A 19,803-nucleotide genomic window follows, 5' to 3' on the forward strand; every position below is an offset into this window, starting at 1 on the left:
ATAGCTGAAACTATAGTTGAATAAGCTGAAACTATAGCTGAATTAGCATTAGCATAGCTGAATTAGCTGAAGCTATAGCTGAATTAGCTGAAACTATAGCTGAATTTGCATTAGCAGAAGTAATATTAGCAGAAAAATGCTGAAACCGAAAGAGAAAAGCTGAATTTCAAAGAGTTGAACACAACTCCATTCATTTTCAATGAGAAAAAAATGGCTGAAAAAGCTAAATATCTGAAACAGCCGAAATTGCACCAATACCAAAAGTCATAGCTGGAATGGCGTTAATGAGCTGAACGTTTTGATATATGAACGGTTGAAGTAGCTGAAAAAATGTACGGAATAGGGAAAGAATAATAAGACAGAGAAACAGGAAAACAATGGTGTGAATGTTTAAAAGCATTCACACAATTATATTACTGCTGTGGCTTTACCAAGCTTTAAATCTAGGGATAATGTGCAGTTTTTTGGCTGGTCAGTCTGTGGAGTTTCCTGTTATGACTCTTTTCAATGATTTGATCTTGATGTGAAAAACCAGTGGACTAAACTTCAACAAAGGTTTATGAACCAGAGCTTCAGCATCGCTGTAGTTGATCCAAAAACTATGGATGGATTAACACCTCAATGGACTTAAAAACCTGTAGTTTAGCATTCTGACATGTTATAACAATTACCTGTCACAAAAATGTGCAAAAAATCATCTACGGTTGTAAGTTAAATTGAATCTCGAGTAGTATTAGAATCCAAATAATGACTTATAAACAACCATAGGTAATCTATAAATTCATGTACTTAACTGGTTCTTATTCATCTGTACAACTACTAACCTGTTAGCAACTATAAAGAACTCCACTTTTGCAGATTGTCAGGTCCCTTCTGCTCCAGTACTTCCTGAAAGTTTCAAAAAGCAGCTGGATTCCTGTAGCTGAAGACATTTTGCTTCCCATCCAGGGAGCTTTTTCAACTCTAAACAGCTTTAAAATGCACAAGATGCTCCGTTTATGCAGCTAAACTCACATGCAGATAAATCTCCCTCTGCTCCCGCCTGAGGGTCATTAGGGTCCTTGTTTGCCTGGCTCACAAGAGAGACACTTTGGTCACATTCATGTGAATTAGAGGGGAAATTACTGGTTATCAAGCTGTTCCATTGTTGGTTTTAGAAAGCTAAAATCTGTTTAAAGATGCTTTTTCTCATCTTTTTCTCTCGGGTTTTTAAACTTCAAGGATCCGCCATGTCCGGAATGACTGAGAATCCACACCAGCTCCAGTGATATGAATTACTGCGGCTTTATTAAGAAAAAAAGCCCAAACACTTCTTGAGCAAACTGTTTTGCAGATGCAGGAGGACGGACACAATGACACAAAGTGAGAGGCTTGCAGGAAATAAATGTAGCATGAAATCAATGAAGATGCTGCAGTAGAATACATCACAAAAATATAACTATAACTACACTGTCAGTGGGAGAAAATAAACTGAACACTAAAAGGTACTGGTGGTGAATACTTTGGGTCTGGAATAAACTAACCTAACTGTATATATTTTTCTCAGCAGTATTTAAAATCACTCTTAAGGGCCTACCCTCAATATTTTAAATTCCAGCTTTATTCCCATAAATTTCTGTTAATTCTCATAATTCCTCGTTAATTTCCATGAAAAGTTTGCAATTTGGAAAATTCCCAGGATTGTCACAGCATCGTGATCGTATATTCCTGTTAATAGCATAACTTGGATTTATTTTCTGTTTGTGAGGTTTTTAAAGTTTCCAGTTTCAGCCATCGACACACACACACCCCGTCAGACAGACATGAGCCCACACACACACACACATGTGGGCATAAACCCACTGCAGCATCTCCTGACAGCAGTGCTGTTTGCAGCAGGTGTCAGTGTGGCTGTAATGAGCCCTGTGCAACCCTTCATGGCTTCTCTACATCCCCCCACCTCCTTTACAGCGGGGGTTGCTCCCCTTCAGTCTGCAGCGACCGGCGACCTGCCTCATGCAATGAAGCATTTGGTGACACCCAAGGGAGGATTAATGCATGGATGCTGGGAGGACCCAACACATTCCTCTTCATCTAAAATGTCAATTTTATCTCTGTTTCTGGTGACAAACAAGGTCAAATTTTCTCCTCTATATTTCCTTCTGTATGTCCTGTTTGCATTTTGTAAACAATAATTTGTCCCAAATCATCTTAGTGACGAGAATCGATTAGTCTAAGTCCAGTTTGTCAGAATGTGTCACAACTATATCTAAGGATTTGATCCTTCCGTTTGATTTTTCTTTAATTTACCAGCAAAAAGTGTATAATCTAGTTTTTTTTTCCCTGACTTGGCTTAGTTATTGCATCATATCAATCAAAAGGCAGCTCATATTTACCTCAGTAACACAGTGAATCATTGTTTCCAACCCTCCACAATAAAAAAAAAAAAGTATTCCAAGAAAGGGGGCATTAAAGGAAATTGCATTACAGAGAAGCAAGGGGTTGGAAAGCATTACAGATGATCACATTTCAAGCATCTATTTGCAGGAGCTCGGCTCTTTATGGCCAGCTATTAGATTGATTCATCTCATTTTTCACAACTGTCTCAATCCCTCTTTTTTTTTTCCGTTTTTGCCTAAATCTTTTTTTGGCCTACAGTACAGCCCACTTTGATGCTTCCATTACTCCCATTAAAGCTTATTTGAAATGCAATAGCTCCAAATACACGAGGGTCGAGCTTCTAGAAAACCAGTCCTTAAGATGCACCGGGGGTGAAGGGAAGTGAAAAAGGAGGGCGCGTGTGTGAAAAGGACAACCTGGAGATTTATATGTTCTCCGAGTTGTTACCACCAGCGGAGTGGGGCTCACTGCATCAATGGAAATGGAATTAGGCCCCAGAGAAGTGCACTAGTTATTTAGGGCAGAGAGCAGATAGCAGATATAGGCTTTTAACCTCTGGGTAAGTGCAAAGCAGGATGACTATGCCTGTGGTTCCTTCGAGCTGCAGCACCTTTTTCACTGAAAAGGGTGAAAGATGAATGCCTCCCACCTCTTCTTTTGCCAAGGCTACTGGGATTGTTGGGACTGATTGGATAAGAGGTCAGCACTGAGGAAAAAGGAGGAAGTTTGAGGTCCTCATTCAAATGTGATCATGTTTTTTTTCCTTGAAGTATGGCAGCTCAACATACATCTTCAATTAAGAAAAAAAATGCTCGGGCTGATTTTATCATTTCCCACCAGTTTTAACGTGTTAGTTAGTGCACCCAGTCATGTCCAAGCTGAAGCCCATAGTTTTATGTTTTGTAGAAACATAAAAGGTATTCTTCCTCTTTTTATTTTTCTGTCTTCATCGTGAAATCTACAGGTTGTTCTGGCTGGAAATGGCTTCGTGTTATCAGTGCTCTCCACCACTACTCCTCCTGTTTCTGCAGCCAAGCAGCTAAAGCTTTCACTCAGCTCACCAGGAAACATCCCTCCTGAATGATTTGCTTCATCCATCTTCCATCTATCCATCTTATCCGTCCAGGAAGCTGGTGTCCGTCTCCAGCGGTCATTGGACGACAGGTGGGGTGAGGTCACCAGTCAATCACGTTTACCATCTTATAATCAGTAAACCTTTTTCAAACTCATATCTATCAAAACTTACATGATTGTAGATGGTGTCACCAGTTTTCTAGCAGCTTGTAGTTCATGTTTAGAATGGAAAACGCTATTTTCACTTCACTGCTGACAAACTAATCAAAGCCTATTTATGAAAAGTGTGACTTCTTCCCTTATGATTCCAGATAATTTACAGATGTAAATTGAGCTGCGACTGCTGGCGACAAATCGTGATTGTGATGAAACATGGTGAGGGTTCTCAGTCTCCTTGTTTGGCTCTTGTATCGCAGGAATTTTGATCAGGTTAGAAAAAATTGCGCGTTTATTTTCCCTCTGAATAGTCACAGCGGTCGCAGGTGTCTGGAATCCATCTCAAACCCTTCTCAGTTCAGTTTCCGTGAGTCAAAAAGTGCAAAACATATGAGACAACTTTGGGAGGGTTCTGTGACCTCTGAAATCAAATTGAGACACATTCGAGACACCTTGTGTATAAGTTGCTACGAAACAATTTGCAGGAAGTCGTGATTTACAAACGTACGCCAACACATAGGTGCAAGTTCTGTGTAAAAACTTGTTTTTTGTTTTGCAGTTTTTGTGTCTCCAGCAGTCACAGCCCAGTGAGATCCAGCACCAAACTCAGGTGCTCTTATTTAATGAAAGATGTGACATGTATCAGTGTAAGTTTTAATGTTGGTGCATTTAAACATCCATCTGTGAACGTGCAGCTGATCAGCGCATGTTTGTTGGTGATTCTGGTAAACTTCATGTTGCCGGCATGCAGGATCAGGATGGTGGACCGAGAGAGACCCGAGGAACGAGCTCTCATCCTCCAGGCTGCAGAAAACAGAAGGTACAGTTTCACAGAACCGACCCGCGTCAAACAGCTCGACTTATCAACAGAACAGAGACCTGAAAACTGCAGATTTGTTGAATTGGACTTGGATTTTATTTCAGGCAACTAAAGAAGATGGAGGACAAAATCTTAGAGGTGCTCTCCTCCTCTGAGGGCACCCGCTGCTCCAGGAAGCTAGCCAATGAAATCACAGAGAAGATTGATAAGACCCGGATGGACTACAAACCCAATGCAGTTCTTTTCTGTTGCTGACCTGGCTAACATCGAGCCGATGTACCAACACTCCCTGAGCTGGTTTATTAACGTCTTCATCAGCTTCACTGACGGCTCAGAGAAGAGTGACGACTTGGAGCAGAGGGGAGCAGACCAGTGCCGTAATTCGTCACCATTAAAAAATAAAACCCTTCGTTTCCAACTAATAACAGAGTAAAAGTGCATCTGAACAGATGTGTCTATGAGGTCTGTTTAGTTTGGACTTAAGCATCACTAAACACGATTATTAAGACTGCAGCATGTGTTTCCTCCTCAGGCTGCAGATCCTGAGGGACCACGTTTCGTGCACACTTCATACGGACGTGTGTCGCTCGCTGTTTGAGAAGAATAAGCTGCTCTTTTCCTTCTGCCTCAGTGTCAATCTCATTCACAACAAGCTCCAAACATCTGCACGTTTAAGACTTTTTAAGTAAGTGATTAAGCAACCAAAAGGCAGGTTATTGTCATTTTTTGGGCTGTTTTCTCAGTGATTGTTGTAGTTTTTTTAATCTATTAGACTCTGTAGACGGTTGTTGTACAAAGATGATTTTTTAAATTGTTGTTCCAGCGCGGTGTTAAAACTTCCCTGACTGCTCGATGCTAAACTATTGTTTTAGGTGGACGAGGAAGTGGTGGTGCTTCCTTCTGACAGGTGCTGGACAAGCCCCACCCACATCCCTGCACCTGTCTCCCTAAGAAATCCTGACAGGACTCAGAAATGAGTGGAAGCAGGTTTCATCCGGCTGCCTGCCTGCTCAGGTTTACTTCCTGTGATCGGTGTAAAGATGTCTGTGCTGGCGAGGAGAGGATGGAGAGCTCCTGATATCAGATGAGGCTGTTTAAAGCCCGCGTCCTCAAAGTCAGCATGTATAAAAGAGGAATATTTGACTTAATTAAAGGCCTAATGTTCCTTGAAGGAATGTGTAATGCCCTGAAAACAACATTTTGCTAGAACCCCAGTAGTATCAGGCTCAGAGTATGTGGTATTCATGACTCTCAGCTACTACCACACCAAATTTTAGCTGAACATCTGTAAAACTGACCACATTATAGCCATTTTTGAACTGTTGGCCTTGGTTTAGATTGGCTCCAAAAGTACGTACGTTCGGTGATTATTTCCTGAATAGTTTTTAAAAAATCTCTTCAGTGGTTCTGGTGATATTTTTGCAAACAGACGGAGTTTACTGAAACTTTTAAACAAAGATCTTGTCTCTCTGAGTCGGGGATGACTCTCAGCTACAATCACACCAAGTTTCATCTGAAAAATTGTCTTTAGATATAATAATTTTAGTGGTTTTTATATATATATATATATATATATATATATATATATATATATATAAATGGGACCAAAACCCATCTTACTTCTGCAAGTGGGACCCCCAAGTTTAGATTGTTTATTTTATTACAGATTGCAGATTAACTGGAAGATTGTCGTGCATTTTGTTTTGTTTTGTTCGCCTCGGTGTAAGCAGAAGTCTAATGATCTGAGCTCGAACGGTTTTAGTCGGATGGTTTGGAACGAGAATCGCAGGTGAGCTTTATTCATCTGAGGCTCAGCGGGGCGGCTCAGTGGGGTCCCCCCACCTGACTACTTCTCCTGTGAACAACATTGTGACTCCCTCACAAACGCCTGCTTTCACTGTCATTAGGAAACAAACTTTGTTGCAGTTCATTTGCTGTTTTCTGCTGGTTTGTTCCTAAAATTACTTGTTAAATTTATGGGATTTGTCTTTTATCTTTCATTCATCTGTGCCTCTGTTTGTGTTTTAGATACTTGAACGAGTTAGTAGGTCATCATGATGCCTAACTCTTGTTTTTCTTGATTCCTGATTCAGTTCATCTTTAAGGAGTTTGTGTTTTTTTGTGTCAAACAACAGCGTTTAATTAATTGGATCTAAATATTGTTTGATAAATGAGATGTGGATGAAAGCGGGAGGAAGAGGAGAGTGATGTGCCTGTCAGACGCTGCAGACATAACGCACTCAGACGTTGTCAACCATCTTTGAATCATAAAGAATCTAAAATTGAAGTTTTATCTAATTAAATCTTTTCCGCTCCTGTTGTGCCAGTCGCATCCATGCAATTTAGATGCAAGAACAGCTGGTAAATCAATGTGCAATGCACGCCAACACGTGTACGCCGCGTTTGTATCTTTTCTGTCACACACACACACACACACACAGCCTTTGATTTACAATCAACACAAACAGCCACAACACTTCTGTCTAATTGGTTCTAGTTTGTTCCAGTTGTAGAATTCACATTTATTCAATGTTGATGTGAGGAACAGCTGTTCAATCAAACACACACACACACTCCTGTTCTTACAGAAAATCCCCCGGAGATCCTAAATAGGTGCATCCGTCTCCTGCCAGCACGTGTATCCAGAAGTCTCCACACAAACAGCCCGGGGGCAAATAATTCCTTACTTCCTCGGCTGCAATTATTTCACAAACTATTCAAACATTGTAAAGAATTTACAACCTAAAGTTACTGTTTCTTCCCCCGTTTATGCAGCCATTCCTGCTTTAGAGATGGTTTTTCTTTCCCTTCCATCTTTCCTCTTCAGTTATGTTGTTAAAATTTGCTTCTTCAAGACAAGAACGACAAGAATTGCTTCAGCTGCTTTCGTTTTTATTACAACCTTGATGTAATGCAGACTTCTTTTCTTTCCTTCATTCCAACGTAGACAAAATATGTCATTTAATCATCTTTGTGGCCGCCCTCATCACTCCTTTCATTCACTTACAATTTATCTGAAACAACAAGTGATGGTGAAAGAAAAAAGTATTGTGTATATGACATTTTTCTTTATTTCTTCCCACCAAAGCCCATATGATAAGATGTGAGCATGAAGCATTCACACGTCCACTGAAGAGACTTGAATCTTGGCCTGTAATTCCTGTCAGACTCCATTCCCTGCTGAGAGGCAGCAAAGGCTGAGCCAGATTCACAAAATGCTGTTAATTCGCTGCCTCAGACCAGAGGAGGTCCGTCTGCATTTTGAATTAACATTTACTTTAAATAAATGTACACTGATGGCATTCTGTTCATTGCAGGAGTTTTTCGGATGCTTTATGTCGCCTCTTCGTCGAAGCGCCACCCTTTGTGAGAAGCCAAGTGCTGCACCCCCCCCTTCATCTTCATCCTCTTCCCTGGCTCGGACCTCATGGCAGCTTTGCTGCAGTTTGGAGATCAAAACGAGTTGCCTGGAAACATCAGCGGCTTTGACGCTTTCTGTTTGTACAAACTGAATCTGAATCCAGCCTAAACTGCTACCATCTTTCTGCATCGCTGTTCATATCCATTCAGGGGTTTTTTAGGGACAAACTGACCTCCCTCCCTCTGGGCAAGTGTCCAGTTTTTATGAAAATGATTCAAACAGGCATTGTTGAAGACACACAGGTGGTTCTCCTGAACTTCCATTTGGCTACTTCCTGGATGTCAACACTGGACAAAGGTTGTGAGTTTTTTTCCAAATATGCATAAACTGAGTTTAAGTCTGAGATATTATCCACCCAAACTGTGGCTAATAGGTTACCTGTCTCCTGCTTTTATTGTGGCGGGGCTTCAGAATGGGGTGAAGATGACCAACGAGTCCCCGCTCCGACATCAAACTCTCCTGTTCTAACGGACCCCATCTGTGATCCCGAGTTGTTTGGCAGCTCCAGCAAGTCGGTCAGTTTGTCTTCTGTTTGCTTTAGCTGCTGGAATACCAAACACTTCTTTTTATATTAAAACACGCCTCTGCTTCGTGTTTATCCAACTCCCAGGTTGTGTTGAAGGAGTTGCTGTGTGGCCCTGTGTTTCCTCCTCCACGCCCTGACCCCGGAGAGGAGAAAGTTTGGACCTTTAGGCTGGAACGTCCCATAAGACTGAGCCGTGGATCTCTGTGCAGCAGCTGCACCAGGTTTCTGCACGTTTCAATCATAATTACAGAACCAAATTAAACCCGCCGCAGCCCTTCATGACGGAGCTGGAACTGTTCGGGTCAAATCTTAAAAATGACATCATGTGCAACCTCGTCTCACTTACAGGATGTGTTGTGAATACGATTGCAAAGGGGTGGAAAATTTCAGGTAAATTTCCAGAAACTTTCCAGAGAAAAGTTAAGCTGGAGAATTTTGGAAATATTCCGTGGGAATTTTATGATTTCCTGACTGAACAAATATAAACATATGTACACAATTTCATGTTTTTTGTCTTTGCATTCACATAAAAACAGTAGATCAGTAAATTGCATATCACAAAAAGATCATTTACATCTAAGTTTCTGTACAAAAAAACTATTTACATGTTATATGATTAATAGTTTGGTCTTTTATATCATTTTGTACATAAATCAAAGTAATTTTCAGTTATTTGCTTTTTTAAAACAAAGCGATTTAAATCTGAGCTAAACTTTTTACATATTCCATCTGTCCGTACATGACCAGGTGACAACGTTTATGATTTTTTAGGGTGTGGTATTTGTCATTGTTGTTTTAGTCAATATTATGCCAAAATATATTCTCCTTAACTATATTTAAAATCTCTTTTAAGGGGTTGGCTCAGCAGTTAATCAGATGCTGATGTTTGTCCAGAGGTTGATGAGGTATTTTAGTAACAGACGCACATGAACACACACGGGCAAAAACATGTAATGATGTCACACAGTGCACGCCACAAGTCACAGACTTTATTTTGACATGCAATGAGTTTATATCTGTAACACATAAATGCCTCGATCGGTGTGCTATTTTCACTTTCAAAGCACAGTTTTAATTCTGTCTCTCACAAGTGGGCTCTGCTTTACTCAAGTGTTCACTTTCATGAGCCACATTCAAAACCCCTCTTGACATTTTTCCACAAACACTCCGCCGCTCCCAGTCCTCCTGCTGTAGCCGAAGAAAAGTGCCAGAAATGAATTTCCGAGGATATCTCTTTTTTTTTGTACTCGATGACATTTTCAGCTTGTAACCAAGAGCTGCTCAGTGAATTTGTAAGTGAAATCGTCCTCCAGAAAATGCCACAGTGGTCACAATCTCGCCCTTCTTTGTCACATTATGGCGCAGGGCCTGAGAATATCACAGTTAATGCAAAATGAATAATAACACAAGTAAGATTTATAAAACTAAAAATGTACACACTGACATTTCTACATGTTGAATCAGTATTGCTGCTTTCTGTCCTCTGATTGATGAGTTCTTGTTTCTCGCAGGAAGTTTCATTCGATGCTCTAATGATGGAGGGAGTCGGACAAACCCAGCTGAACATCTTCTCCATCTTTTACACCTCGAAGATCACCGAGGACACAGACCAGTGGTCTTCAACCCTGGTCCTGGAGGGCCACCATCCTGCATGTTTCACTTGTTTCTCTGCTCCAACACACCTGATATGAATCAATGAGTGATTAACAGGCTTCTGCAGAACATGAAGAGGTGATTTAACCTCTGAATCAGGACTGTTGGAGCAGAGAAACAAGGAAAACATGCAGGATAGTAGATCTCCAGGACCAAGGTTGCCTACCCTCGACCCAGACTGTGAGTTTGAGCTCAGAGTCAGGGGCTTTACTATGCACCAGCTACGGGAAATATAAGTAATATTAAAAAAATAACAAGAAATCAGTGCAACAGCTCTCACAACTCTGGGTCGTTTCTGATCATTCAAGGCGTAAAAGGTTACTGAACCATAACCGGAGTTTTGTCAAAGCTGTACTCTACGTTTTTAATAGATGACGGCAGAGTCATCCATCCTTACTCCTCTCTGAAACGATCTACTGTTTCTGTGCACTTCATGTCTATTAGTCCTCGTAGAAGTGTCCCTTGTGCTTGAGATAAAGGAGAACTGCCGAGTCCTGACCTGAGCAGCTAAACCTTCTGTGTAGTGTCATTTCACTTACATAAAGAGCACTCATCACTGCACTGAAGCACATGTACGACTCCACTCAGCTTGGCTTTATCCTCCTCCTCTCTGCCACTAAACTGGTCGGCACAGGTGCTGACTAAAATTCACTGAACTTTTTATACAAAGTAGGAGGGCAACGACTAAAAAGGGGTCGAATATGATCGAAAGTTAAGTTGGTTCTCTTGTTCTAGCAGCTTTCCTCATTAGATATATGTGTTGCATTCAGTTAAGTTTATTTATTCAGCGCCAGTTCACAACAAAAGTCATCTCAGGGCAATGCACAAAAAGTAAGAAGTCCAAAAGTCCAGATTCAGATCCAATGTCACTTCCCTGCCCAAATTAGAATAAATACAATATTTAATAGCCAAGTACAATATATAAAATATAATATATTTATATAATATTTAGGGGAGCTGGTGCCGGGAGGCAGTGGACACCCTGGACAGGTCTCCAGTCCATCACAGAGACACATGGGGACACCTGGGGACAATTTAGAGTTACCATTTGACCTAACATGCATGCTTTTGGTCAGTGGGAGGAAACCAGCGTATGAGGAGGACATGTAAACTCCACCCAGGAAGTCCCCAGGCTGTGCAGCACAGTACGCTACGACATATTTTACAAATGTGTGTGCTTAGGATGAGCTCATGAAGAGAAGATGATCATTTTATCTGGTGATATTATGTTCAGGTCAAAATATAAAAACAGTTACAAGTTAGTTGCTTAAAGGGTGACGGCTTCAAGAAAGAAGCTGACCTCCTGTATCTCCTGGCAGAAGGGAGGAGTTTGAAAGGACGGTGTCCACGGTGTGAGGGATCCTGCTCATGTCCTGGTTCAGTCCTGGGTGGAGGGCAGGGAGGCGCTGATCCGTTTTTCTGCTGTCCTCACAGTCTGTTTGCTGCTGCAATGGAGGAGAGCGGGACCGGTTCGACGGCTGCTGTGTCAACATGGATCCTGTGGGTGTCCAAACTTCCGCAGCTGATGCAGGAAGCACATCCTCTGCTGGGCCTTTTCCAGGATTCTGTCACCTGGGGACAGATTACGTGTCTGACCTTGAAGACAAACTGTGAATTTTATGCAAAATGTGTTTTCAGCCACCAGAAAAGCAGAAGTAATTTTAGTTTGTTTTGTGTTTTGTGCCATGGGTAAGGAAAGAAAGACTAACAAGCATTATTTGTTTAAGTGGAAACATGGTTCTGATTTAACCTTTCTGACAAATAGAGCACCGTAAACATATTAGAAAACATTAAAATATTAGTTAAAGATCCATCAGATGCACAAAGCTGCATGCCGTATCTTCAAAACTCAACAAAACTATGTTTTTGTGAAGTAAGTGCATCCCATGACCTATAGCTCCTTCACAGTGTTGATGAGCCACCTTTAAAAAGTCATTAGGAGATAAAATGTGTGTAATAAGGCACAGCAGGCAGCCACTGTCACTGAGGGTTGATGTATTTGTTAACACAAGCGCCGTCTATGGCGTGCAGCATTTTATTTGGCATTTTGTTCTCCGGTACTTCACCCCCCTCCAATCACATCTTTTATTCATGAAGTCACATTTACATATTCATTAAAATAAATGTCAGCAATCTTAGCAGCAGAGTTGTTTTTCAATGAGTGCTATTACTCGAGATGTTTTCTGATGTTGCGTTAAATTTTGCTCTCTAACTTAACCCGTCTCCTCTCCTTCTGTTCTCCCCGTCTCTGTCGCAGGACGATAGCTAGAGTCTACGAAGTCTCGCCCTCCTCAGCCCCCCGGCCGGAAATCTTTTGGCATGAATGCAAATGCAGATATCACCAAAGATCAGGCCGAGACGCAGCTCCTGTTTGACAGCAGCCTGCTCACGTAGGTAAATCCAAACAAAACACAACTTTTTGTATCCTCTTACAGATTAACTGTTAGTGGAGAAGTCAGAAAAACGCCTGAATGCACGATGGGAGTCATGTTTACTCCTAATATAAAGAAAAGGCCCAGGATTCCTTAAAGGAATGCATATCTCCCGCCACCTTTCCTCCCAGAGTTTTGCACTAAGATCATCTTATGCTGAAAAATAAGAGTTATTTTATTCAAACCTTGCAAAAACATTATGCACAATCTCAGGCCATCGTGCTAAAAGTATATGTTGGGAGTGACTAGCTCAATATCTGTGGCTGAGCTGTGATCATTTTTCTGTTGGCTAAGGTCAGCCATCTTGAATTGGGTTGGCGATAATTAGCCCTCCATATTTTAGTTAAAATAAATCTTTTTCAGCGTTTGACAGGAAAACTGTTCTTTTTGGATGATTATGGCCTCTGTTAGCCAACATCTCAGCAGACTCTGACCCAACACGTGGTTTTATTTGTGCAGGTTTCATATACATCCTTTCCTAAACTTAACTTTTAATGACCCTTTATTAAAAGATACCATGCAGCATTAATGAAATTAAATATTTCTGCTGTGGATGGAGAGACTTCCTCCCCATTAGGATGCCTTCTTTTGCCACTGCAGAGGCAGCCTGACTCACTGCGTGTGATCCCACATCATTATCTCTCAGCTCTGGAAAGTTTGACTGGGTTAGCTTGTTGCAGATCATATCTTACCACGCCGCTGCCGCCGCCGCCGCCACCGCCGCCACCGCTGCCACCGCTGCCACCGCTGCTCGGCGATGTTTGCTGCAAATCAAATCCAAGAGATATCACATCAATATCTACTTGGAGATGAAAGAAATGCTGCTCTTCCCTCGTGGTAGAAAGAGAGATTTATTTATTTATTTGTGTATCCATTTATTTATTTTAAGACACATGGCTGCATCTCCTGCTCATCAGAAATACGTCACAGTGCTAAAAGTTTATTTCTTCGAGGTTTGTTTTAATTAAAAGCTGATAAAGAATCTGCACACAGACCCGCGGGCCGGGTTGGGCCCTTTCCAGGATTTCTTTGGGCCATTCAAAGCTGCCAGAATCCCAAACTGATTTGACTGAATATTTGTCTAAAAGTCTAAATATAAGAGCTACTTCTACAGACAGTTTTTGGTAAACGGAGGAGTGGGGTTGGTGAACGGAGGAGTGGGGCTGGTGAACGGAGGAGTGGGGTTGGTGAACGGAGGAGTGGGGTTGGTGAACGGAGGAGTGGGGTTAGTAAACAGAGGCGTGGGGCTGGTAAACAGGAGTGGGGTTGGAAACCATGCGTTCCCATCAATGTGTAGTTCTCAGTGTGTATTTTAATGACTCTCAGCTACAACCACACCATGTTTAGCACAACATCTGTAAAACTGACTGAAATGTAGCCATTTATGTGTTTTCCAAGGTCAGTTGGCTTTGGTGGCTATCTTGAATTGGATCAGTTGTAGATGTGCGTCGAATAATTATTTCCTGAAAATCCATCCAGTGGTTCAGGAGAGATTTTGCTAACAGACAGATAATGTTGACTCCATAGTTATCTTGAACGACCTCTGAGCACTCAGAATAAGTGTTGGGGATCAGTCCAATCCAAACGTTAATCAGTTGTCCTCTTATTTTGCTAAAAGTCAGAGACGGGAACACACGCACCAGGCCCAGGCAAAAGCCTAATCGCCCACCTTCGTCTTTTGGACGGTGGGTGATAATTCCTCCCTGTGGCTCTCAAACCTGCAGTATTTTATATGTATGGCCCTCTCTCTGCTCCCTATATACAGCACCAGATTGGGTCGCCACAAACAAATAGACAATTATCTCCACTTGCATCGTGACTGCTATTTAAAGCGAAAATTGGAGCCGCATGGTGTCACGAATTTATTCTTATTAATTCCATTCAACAAGATTAATATTGGCGTCAGTCATGTGTGGACTTCATTAGCATCTAATACGGTCTCATCAGTCTCAATGATCGATAAACAGGGACACACTTAAAATGGAATGAAGCAGCTATTTATCATTCCACCACTGTAGCCCTGCGCCATTAGCCAATGATTATCCATTACCGCTGGCGAGCGACTAAACATCATCTAGGTAAATGGTGCAAGTTGGACTGAGAGGAAAGCGGAAGAATCACAGATTAGAGTGAATAATTATCAGCTTGAACGAGCATTAGAATTGTTGATGAGACTGTGTCAAATTGCCCTGTGGGAGAAATTGGACGGAAAATGTTGTGAAGCCTTTTGAGCTCGTACCTTACAATGAGATCCTGAGATTATACTTGGCAGAATTCCCGCATGAAGAGGGTCATTAGGAGCTGCAGCCTGGGCCGATTCCTACAAATAAAGAAGGCTGGGGTGAAATTAGGCAGTAATTGATAAGATGTTCGTTGTCATTCTGCTTCCTTTCAGATGCCTGACTCGAAGTCATGATGAAATAAAAATGTCAGGGTTTTCTGTATCTAGGATCATTTTTCCAGAAAGCCAATGGACTTGTCATTGTAATCAGAACCAGTCATCAGTCCTCTGCCTCTCTGATCAGACCCGTTCTTCAGGCGGACACGGCAAATCCTCAGATAACACGGTGTCTGATGTGGCAGCTGACATCCTCGTTTCCCCGCCAGCTCCAACTGGAGCGTGAACACGGAGCTGCTCCAAGAGATGTCCAACTTATAGAGTGGTTTTTACTAACCTAGCTCAACAAAAAAGGAGGCTTTACATCAATTAAGGGTTTTAAACTTAACCTAAAACATGAGAATGTAACAAAATCTTTATTGAAGGTTTGTCTGGGGATCTGCTTCACCCACGTTGGAAACAGAAGCTCAGAGAGAAGTCTTCCAAATCTCCTTCCAAGACAAAACAAGGCTGAAGCAGGACAAGATGGAGGGCAGTCACATGGTAGATTTGAGATTAACACGTGGCATAAATCCTGTTAGGAACTTACATGCAGCTAAAGATCATCAGGTATGTTTGTTTTAAACCTGCTGCTTTCCGTATACTGCAATGTTTTTATTGGGTGAACTGTCAGCATCTGTGTTTATAATTAGGCAGATTGTTCAAAAAAATCATGTGTAGAACCAAAACCTCCCATCTGCGCTTGTTTTGATTGGCTGCCACCTGCTAATTTCCCCGGCAGAGTAAAAATGGCCCCGTAATTTTAATCATGTTTTTTTGTTTGTTTAGTAGTTTTGGTTTCCGATGTTGATGCAAGCTTGGAAATATGAAAGTGAACTGCGAGCCTCGTTGGGTTTCTTGGGCTTTAGAGAACGTTTGGTGTGGTTAAATAATTAAGTAACATTAGATCTGTAATGGCCTTTTGGTTCACGAGGGGAGCCATCAGGACAAATATACTGATGGCTCCCCATCATAATATAATATGTTTAAAACTTTGCACTTCAAACTACACTACACTCAAAAGATAAAAAAGTGAAAAATACTTGCATGCTTCTTTTAATACTTTATATTAAGAATTAATTTTATGTTTTCTCTGATATAAACCAACACTTCGCTGTCTCTTACAGTTTGTCAACAAATATCTTTAAAGAAAACCAACTTTTCTTTGACATTATTCTTTGTGACTGCATATGTGTGTGCAGGGCTGGGTAGGGCTGTCTGCAGAGCTGGAGGAACATCCCCGACACGTGGAGGAAGAAGTCTTCAGCCTCAGACCTCTGGGAAGCCTCATCGGTGACGTCCTCCATCGACTCAAGCTCCTACAGGTGCTCAAATCGCTTCAGAACTGCAGAAATCTTTGCTTGTATTGATATGGATCCTAAAAACACAGAAAAGCTGTTGTGTAGTCAACATAAACAGTAAAAATCAGAGCATTTCAAACATGTCACTAAGAAATGAAGCACTGTTGAGGCTTTTCGAGATGTGTGCACATTTCTAAACATCTAGATATTCTGTAAACAAGAAAATGTTACACCGTGTCCTGAAACCGACTTTAGGGAGCTCCACATGTGATCCCCACCAGAGACCATCACTTCTCTGTCTGAGAAAGCGGACTTCACCCTCCTTCAGTCACATGAAAAACTGAAGCAGGAAACGGTGGCGGCCACATGGCTCCATCATGTGAGTCTGCAGCAGGAGCTGGTTCATGGACAGTTCGGTCAGTTCCCTCATGCTTTCCGATCAGCCGTGCTCAGTAAAATGGAAAGAATGCGCCCGTTCTGAAACAGCAACGTCTGCATGACTCCCTGCAGCGGCGAACTGCAGAGTCACGAGTTCCTTATCTCAGACTCCAAAACATCAGGTGTTTTTACAAAAAAACAAAGATTAGAGAACAAAATCATTGCTTTTTTATTTATCAGAAAAATGTATTATAGCCTGAGTGCATCTCTGACAAGTGTACTGAGGAGAAGGGATGTTTTAATGTCTGTGAATATAAATCTCTCTGTATTTTTGTACATGATTTACACAAATGCTTTCCAAAACTGAACACCTGAACTGTTTATACGTCAGCCTCCCTTCCTGTCGAATACGAGTGAAAGAAAGTGATTTTTCTCGGGTCCTCGCACCTCTGCACACATCAGGCTGCGTCTCGGTGGAGGGGTCGTGGAAAGAGTGGTCCCTCGTTTTTAGGCTCGGGCTGTTATCTCTGCTGAGTTAGAGATTAAACCTCGTGTTTTTGTGCTTTGCGTGTCGAACAAACTGAGAAAGTTTGACCTTTTTCACAGCAGAGGCTTTTCACTGAGATCGGGCTACGATCCACTCAGAGGAAGTTCAGCTTTCCACGGGTTCAGGAGTGGAGTTCAGCTCTCCATTAAAACATCTGTTCTAGGATGGCCTTTGGCATACTTAAAGGTGTTTAGGTCTAACTAAACAATGATCTGTGTGAATGCTGGTCCATCCTCCATGTTTCAGTTCGGTATGACTCATTTCTACCTTCTTACGTCTTCAGGGCTGCTGCGATGAAGGTACCCCTGCTGTTTCCTGGGTATCAGGATTCTTCCTCACCCAGGCCTTCCTCACAGGCAGCCAGGAAACAAGTCATCTCCACAGACCTGCTCGGCTTTGACTTCGAGGTTCGAGGTCTTCAAGGAAGATGAATACCCCCAGATGACGGAAGGATGCTGCTGCGGGAGGACAGATACGAGAGGAGGGCTGTGGATCAGACGTTAAAACTATTATTTAGCTGTTAAAGGCAGAGACCAAACACAGGGCTCAGAAGAATGAAAAGGAGGTTTTAAAGTACAGGGAAATAGCTGGCGTGTAGGAGAAGCAGCAAACAGATGAACTCTGACGTAAGGCTGAATTTATACGAGCCAGGCAGAGAGTAAGCCGTCTCATCTACATGCAGCCCTGCATCAGCAGCTCTGCTGTGAGAGATTCAGAAAACCTCATCCTCAAATCAGTCCCCAACTGGGCCCCCATCACGCTAACGCAGCTGATACCGCTAAGCTACGAATCCTCCAGTGTTGGTGCTTTTGGGTGTGTGATGCTGACTGGGCGCCAGCAGCCAGTTATTGATAAACGCACTCCAACCCGACTCCTAACGATGTCTGACGTCTTCTGCTGGTGTTGTGGTGAAGGAGGGGATTCTGATATCCTCCTCTGTGACGTCAGGTGTTTCCATCAGAGGTCTGTTCTTCGATGGCGCCCCCCGGATCACAAAGACCAAACAAAGACCAAACCTCACACACACACACTCCTGTCGCCTGAACTGAACATCTGTTTTTCCCCTCATACTGATTATTTCACTGCAGCCAATATTTGTGGCGTTTCTTCTCCGGAGACGAGCAGCTGCAGCACAGTTCATCAGTGCTTCTGAATACACAAGAGATTAAAGGGTTTGCTTCAATAATTTTAATCACTGAACTCCAGAAACACCCAGAGAGAGGAGGATTTGTGCTGCCATCTTGAGAAGATCTTTGTGTAGCAACACGAGCACTCTTGGTTACTGCCAGGACGGCAGCAGATCGTCAGTGTCAAGTTTAAAAAGCTAAACTCAGCGATGGAGTCGAATGTTTGAACGTTTCATCGGTGAGTGTCGTCATATTAGTTCGTAAATCACAGACAGCGTGACCTTTTCAGGTTTTGTCTGTCTTGTTCATTGTGTATGCTTATGCTGACAGAAAAGGCTTCATAAATCAACACACACTCACACCTCCAACCATTTTCCTTACTCTCTTTTCTGTGCAGGATGCTGCTGGGACCCATCTCCGGTGGTCTCCAATCCTGGTCCTCAGGGCCACCATCCTGCAGGTTTTCCTTGTTTCTCTGCTCCAACACACCTGATTCAGAGGTTAAATCCCCTCTTCATGTTCTACAGAAGCCTGTTAATCACCCATTGATTCAGATCAGGTGTGTTGGAGCAGAGAAACAAGTAAAACCTGCAGGATGGTGGCCCTCCAGGACCAAGATTGGACACCCCTGCATTAAACTATACTAAACTATGACCTGATCCCACCTCTCGCTTCTATCTTATATATTTCAAATCCCCGTTGAGGGCCAGCCTTCAGTGTTTTAAATTCCAAGTTTATTCCTGTTTATTCCCGTGGAAAGTTTCCAACTTGTAAATTCCTGGAATTTTCCGTCCCTGGCGGTGAAAACTCCTCGTTGTTTAATCTTGTACAGTATGTTCTTACGTAAAGCTTGAGGGGATGAGTTTCATTTATTCCACTTCTGAAAGTCTCCCCGGGTGCCAGAAAAACAGGGCTGATATTATCTTTCTTCATTAAAAATATATAAACCAGGCCAGACCGCTTCATTGTTTGGAAGCTGAGTTTTTTTGTGGTTTCTGAGCAGAGACCAGTAGTGAGGAAAGCCACTGCAGCTTTACCCAAGAGGCTGCTCGCAGCTCCTTGTTCTCCGGAGTCGATGCGGCTGAAACTTTGACTCTGTTTTACATTCTGCCTGTAGGAAGCCTGTCTCTTTTGCTTCACATCCTTTTATTAATTAACACAGTTGGATGTGGTTTGATGAAAGCAGACTGACGGAGAGATGGAGAGGAGCTGCTGAGAGCAAACGACTGATCGGGTTTTCCTTCTCCTCCACCTTCTGTTCTCTCTTCTTCACATTTCATTTGCTGCACATGAATAATGCACAAGGCTGGCTTATTTTTTTATATATTCAGACATTTCAGGGCAAATTATTACCAGAATCAGATTTTGACAAGAACGGAACTTAATTAAAAATGTGTTTATTATTTGTGGGGCAAAAAAAAAACAACAACAGAGGCTGGCTTTGAAATGCAAATGTGCGCCGAGGCGGCCGCTAAGAAGCCAGATGAGAACTTCTCAGGCTGCAAGTCGACAAACTGTTTTTGTTTTTTGTGTTAAAGATGTTTTTTTTCTGAGTGGCCCAGTTTATCCCTTTTGCATAGCTGAGACTATAATCACTCGGGGAGGGGGAGGG

The 19,803-nt window shown here is 42.3% G+C and overlaps 1 long non-coding RNA gene across 1 annotated transcript; it reads right to left on the reverse strand.

Moving 5' to 3' along the window:
- Positions 1 to 15,935: 15,935 nt before the first annotated feature.
- Positions 15,936 to 18,646, reverse strand: LOC112451055. The gene is made up of 3 exons (XR_003039798.1): positions 18,573 to 18,646; positions 17,332 to 17,522; positions 15,936 to 16,216 (listed from the first exon to the last, which is right to left on the reverse strand). It is a non-coding gene; the product is annotated as an uncharacterized LOC112451055 (long non-coding RNA).
- Positions 18,647 to 19,803: the final 1,157 nt, after the last annotated feature.

Source organism: Kryptolebias marmoratus, linkage group LG6 (genome assembly GCF_001649575.2).
Source record: "Kryptolebias marmoratus isolate JLee-2015 linkage group LG6, ASM164957v2, whole genome shotgun sequence".
In the NCBI taxonomy this organism is placed as follows: domain Eukaryota; kingdom Metazoa; phylum Chordata; class Actinopteri; order Cyprinodontiformes; family Rivulidae; genus Kryptolebias; species Kryptolebias marmoratus.